Source organism: Dermacentor andersoni, chromosome 1 (assembly GCF_023375885.2).
Source record: "Dermacentor andersoni chromosome 1, qqDerAnde1_hic_scaffold, whole genome shotgun sequence".
Taxonomy (NCBI): domain Eukaryota; kingdom Metazoa; phylum Arthropoda; class Arachnida; order Ixodida; family Ixodidae; genus Dermacentor; species Dermacentor andersoni.
This window is the reverse complement of record NC_092814.1, coordinates 389839596-389845511: the sequence shown is the minus strand read 5'-3', so window position 1 is coordinate 389845511 and position 5916 is coordinate 389839596.

Sequence of the window (5916 nt, the reverse complement as noted above, 5' to 3'; positions counted from 1 at the left end):
GACGATCGCCGACCGTGTTCGCCGCTATCGTTGTGCTTAAGTGTAGCCTGTTTTGTGTGCACAGGTTCGCCCAATAAAAGTTAGTTTTGTCGTTCACAGTATTGCTACTGTGTTCTTTGAAGTCACGACCACGTGACAATATGACATTTAGCGTATGTCAATTGAGTACACGATTTGCCACTGCTGCTGAATGACTAACATGGCAGACACTTGCATTTCTTGTCATGAATCTGTGGGCGACACAACATATTTGTCGTGTTCAGAGTGCAAATACAGGCATCATGTAGGTGCATGTTCAGGAGTTACAGAAGCAGCATATAAAAAGAAATCTACAGCAACGAAGAGCTCGTGGAACTGTGTAACATGTGAAATGTCGAAAGCTCGATGCAGTCAGAACACCAAACTGGAAAATGTGGAACACGGCATAAATGTTACAAAAGAAATAGTAGGTGAAATTCAGAGAAAACTGTCGTTACAATGAAATCCCAAGTAGGTGCTCTGGAAGACGTGGCATTGGAAGGTCATTACAGAAAATGTCAAGCAAGTATGATGAAGTGCTTGCCGAAATGAAAAGACAGAGTGCTGATGTAAGCAATTTAAGAAAGTGCATGGCAAAACTCGAAGTGCACACAAATGAACGAGATGTATAAATGCTTAAGCAAGAAGTTAATAACCTTGATCAATATAGCAGATGTCGTAATCTAGAAATCCATGGACTTCCTAAACAAACTAGTGCGAAAGTGATAGAAAAGCTTAATCTTTTGGCTGATGACCTGGAGCTTCCAAGACTATCTCAAAAAGATACTGAAGCCGCCCACTGGCTGCGCCCTAGAGCAGGCACAGACGGGACCGATAAGCCATTGCCTATCATAGTGCACTTTTCAGCCCGCTGTACTCGTGACGCTTAGCTTGCAAAAGAGGTGAACTAAGAAGAAAGCAATAAAAAATTTTCATCAACGAAAATTTGACTGCTCAGAACAAATGCTTGTTCTGGCAGACGAAAACAAAGGCAAGAGAAATGGAATACCAGTTCGCCAGGGTCAAGGATGATAAATTCTTTGTTCGGCGCAGTAAACGTGACAGAGTACCGAGGATTAAGGCAACCAGTGACCTCGAACAAATAAGACAGCACCAGGAATTTCACGAATTTTCTTGCACCGTATAAGCATATAGCTACACACGATAAAACATGCAGTTACCATGATGCTGCTTCATTTAGGCATCTTAAGGCCTTGCGCAGTGCCAAACAACTTTCTTTGCTTCACCTTAACATGCAAAGTTTAAGAAACAACCATGATCCTGTTAACCTTTTTTAGACACCTTAGGTCATCAATTAGACGTGTTAACATTCACTGAAACCTGGTTTTCCAATGAATACTCTGTTGTAAACTTTTTAGGGTACGTACAACTGCATTTCAGTGTCACAATCTAACACACGAGGAGGTAGCGTTGCTATATATGTCAAAAGTAACTACAATTATGAAGTGGTTTCAGGATACTCATTCACAGATGTCCACTACGACTGCGTGCTTGTGAAGTGCCTCAACGCGATGTTGGTAGTTCTTTATAGACCTCCAAATGGTGCTATAACCCAATTTATCAAAATTTTGGAGCATGTTTTATATTAGTTTATGCGTTGGTCTACCCACCATAGTGGTGACTTGAATATTAACTTGCTCTCGATGGAATCATCTGTTCTAAACCTACTTGATGTTTTTGTTTCTTTTGGCTGTGGTCGTATTATTGAGATACCAAGAAGAGTAACAAGTATGTCCGAAACGTATGTTTTACAAACAATGAAATGGATCAAACCGATGCCGGAGTGCTAATATCAGACATAAGTGATCACATGCCGTTCTTTTACGCCCTACATGACCCAACGCAACCAACGTACAGAACACTCGCCTATTCTGCATAGAAGGATATCTGCAGAAAAGAGTGACCTTTTTAGGCGGCTGATTGAAGAACCTAGCTAGGACTCTTTAATGCAGATAAATGATCCTACCGTTTCCTATCATTTATTTCTTAAAATATTTAAAGAACTACGATATGATACCGCATTTTTCCCACAGAACAGCTGAAAAAGCATAAGAAATCCAGAAACCATGGATTGATGTCACTTTACTGAAGAGAATAAAAACACATCATAAACTGTAAGCATCATTTATACAAACCAGGAATCTTGATCAAGTAGCAGAGTACAAAAAAATAAGAAATAAATTAACATACGATATTGCACGTACAGGAAACTTGTATTACGAGAATAGGTTTACTAGTATTTCTAATGCTTCTACAAAAGTATGGAATTGCGTAAATGAACTATGGAACAAGAACGAGAGAGAATGAATATCAGAAATATTAATTGAGGGCATAGCATACTTAGGCAATTAGTTCCCTGGCAAACAAATTCAATGAATATTTCCTAGAGGCAGTTGTTTGAACCTCTTCGCCAACCAATAGTATTAGCTGCACATCTTACATTAATAGTTTAGACTAGATGTCGCCTACTACAACAGAAGAAATACATGACCTGATAAAAAAACGAAAAAATAATAGTGCCTCGGTGTAGACGAAATTAAGGCAGCGCCTCCTAAGCAGTCACCCATGTTATTTGTTTACCTCTGTCACACATATGCAATCTTATTTTAAGCTCTGGAACCTTTCCTAACCAACTTAAGATCGCGATGGTAACAATCACTCTCAAAGGAGGAGATAAAAACGATCTTGGTAATTACAGGCCAATCTCTGTTTTACCTATGTTTTCTAAGATTATAGAAGAAATGATAAACTGACGACTTACTCATTTGTTGCAGCAAAAGAACATCGTAAAAAATCAATATGGTTTTTAAAACAAAATATTCACAGAAATGGTTTTACTCGACATTAAAGGAGTACTGACACAAAAAAAATCCACGCGGTTTTTTCTGCTTTAATAAGTAGTTAATGACCCAGTAATCACGGCACGAAACCTCATTTACTTCACAGCGCGACAGGTAATTATTTGCAGTCTTTTTTCTAGCGACCAGTCGAAGTTTCGGTTCCAGAGAGCAACGAGACGGGACAAACGGGAATGTAAACAAAGTGGTCACGTGTTCGCAAAAAGCCATGACGTATGCTCTGACGCGCAGCCAGCGTGCGCGACCAACTTGCTGAATATGGTCGTGCGACTGCCGCATCGGTCGGACGATCGCAGCCAATGACAGCGCCGGTAGCGTGAACGTCATGGCCACGTGGTAGACCCGGCGGGGCGGGGCAACACGGGCGGGGCCGGCGAGCGGGCGCCTCGCCGCTCCGATCATGTCTGTTTTTTTTCTCTCCCTGGTCGAAACGCAGGCCTCTTTCGCCGCTGACGGCGGCACATAAATGGGCTACAATTTGTTTCTGACACGAAATAACTTCTAGAATAAAGTGACCTCGAAAGAGTGCGAGTTATAAAACGTTGTACGAAATAGTAAATCATTGGCGTGATTTCTACTCGGACGCGGTAAGCGCAGACGCGCCAGCAATCGTCTGTATACGAAGAGGCTCGCCTGACTGGCCTGTTTACTCATCGCTACTAACGTCACCGGGAAAACTAAACGTATTTTCACTTCATCATCATCATCAGCCTGGTTATGCCCACTGCAGGGCAACGGCCTCTCCCACACTTCTCCAACTACCCCGGTCATGTACTAATTGTGGCCATGTTGTCCCTGCAAACTTCTTAATCTCATCCGCCCACCTAACTTTCTGCCGCCCTCTGCTACGCTTTCCTTCCCTTGGAATCCATTCCATAACTCTTAATGACCATCGGTTATCTTCCCTCCTCATTACGTGTCCTGCCCATGCCCATTTCTTTTTCTTGAATTCAACTAAGATATCATTAACTCGCGTTTGTTCCCTCACCCAATCTGCTCTCTTCTTATCCCTTAACGTTACACCTATCATTCTTCTTTCCATAGCTCGTTGCGTCGTCCTCAATTTAAGTAGAACTCTTTTCGTAATCCTCCAGGTTTCTGCCCCGTACGTGAGTACTGGTAAGACACAGCTGTTATAAACTTTTCTCTTGAGGGATAATGGCAACCTGCTGTTCATGATCTGAGAATGCCTGCCAAACGCACCCCAGCCCATTCTTATTCTTCTGATTATTTCAGTCTCATGATCCGGATCCGCAGTCACTACCTGTCCTAAGTAGATGTATTCCCTTACCACTTCCAGTGCCTCACTACCTATTGTAAACTGCTGTTCCCTTCCTAGACTGTTAAACACTACTTTAGTTTTTTGCAGATTAATTTTTAGACCCACCCTTCGGCTTTGCCTCTCCAGGTCAGTGAGAATGCATTGCAATTGGTCTCCTGAGTTACTAAGCAAGGCAATATCATCAGCGAATCGCAAGTTACTAAGGTATTCTCCATTAACTCTTATCCCCAATTCTTCCCAATCCAGGTCTCTGAATACCTCCTGTAAACACGCTGTGAATAGCATCGGAGAGATCGTATCTCCCTGCCTGACGCCTTTCTTTATTGGGATTTTGTTGCTTTCTTTATGGAGGACTACGGTGGCTGTGGAGCCGCTAGAGATATCTTTCAGTATTTTTACATACGGCTCGTCTACACCCTGATTCCGCAATGCCTCCATGACTGCTGAGGTTTCGACTGAATCAAACGCTTTCTCGTAATCAATGAAAGCTATATACAAAGATTGGTTATATTCCGCACATTTTTCTATCACCTGATTGATAGTGTGAATATGGTCTATTGTTGAGTAGCCTTTACGGAATCCTGCCTGGTCCTTTGGTTGACGGAAGTCTAAGGTGTTCCTGATTCTATTTGCAATTACCTTAGTAAATACTTTGTAGGCAACGGACAGTACACTGATCGGTCTATAATTTTTCAAGTCTTTGGCGTCCCCTTTCTTATGGATTAGGATTATATTAGCGTTTTTCCAAGATTCCGGTACGCTCGAAGTCCCGAGACATTGCGTATACAGGGTGGCCAGTTTCTCTAGAAAAATCTGCCCACCATCCTTCAACAAATCTGCTGTTACCTGATCCTCCCCAGCTGCCTTCCCCCTTTGCATAGCTCCCAAGGCTTTCTTTACTTCTTCCGGTGTTACCTGCACATGTGGGATTTCGAATTCCACTAGACTATTCTCTCTTCCATTATCGTCGTGGGTGCCACTGGTACTGTATAAATCTCTATAGAACTCCTCAGCCACTTGAACTATCTCATCCATATTAGTAATGATATTGCCGGCTTTGTCTCTTAACGCATACATCTGATTCTTGCCAATTCCTAGTTTCTCCTTCACTGCTTTTAGGCTTCCTCCATTCCTGAGAGCATGTTCAATTCTATCCATATTATACTTCCTTATGTCAGCTGTCTTACGCTTGCTGATTAACTTCGAAAGTTCTGCCAGTTCTATTCTAGCTGTAGGGTTAAAGGCTTTCATACATTGGCGTTTCTTGATCAGATCTTTCGTCTCCTGCGATAGCTTACTGGTATCCTGTCTAACGGAGTTACCACCGACTTCTATTGCACACTCCTTAATGATGCCCACAAGATTGTCGTTCATTGCTTCAACACTAAGGTCCTCTTCCTGAGTCAAAGCCGAATACCTGTTCTGTAGCTTGATCTGGAATTCCTCTATTTTCCCTCTTACCGCTAACTCATTGATCGACTTCTTATGTACCAGTTGCTTCCGTTCCCTCCTCAGATCTAGGCTAATTCGAGTTCTTACCATCCTATGGTCACTGCAGCGCACCTTGTTGAGCACGTCCACATCTTGTATGATGCCAGCGTTAGCGCAGAGTATGAAGTCTATTTCATTTCTAGTCTCGCCGTTCGGGCTCCTCCACGTCCACTTTCGGCTATCTCGCTTGCGGAGGAAGGTATTCATTATCTGCATATTATTCTGTTCCGCAAACTCTACTAATAA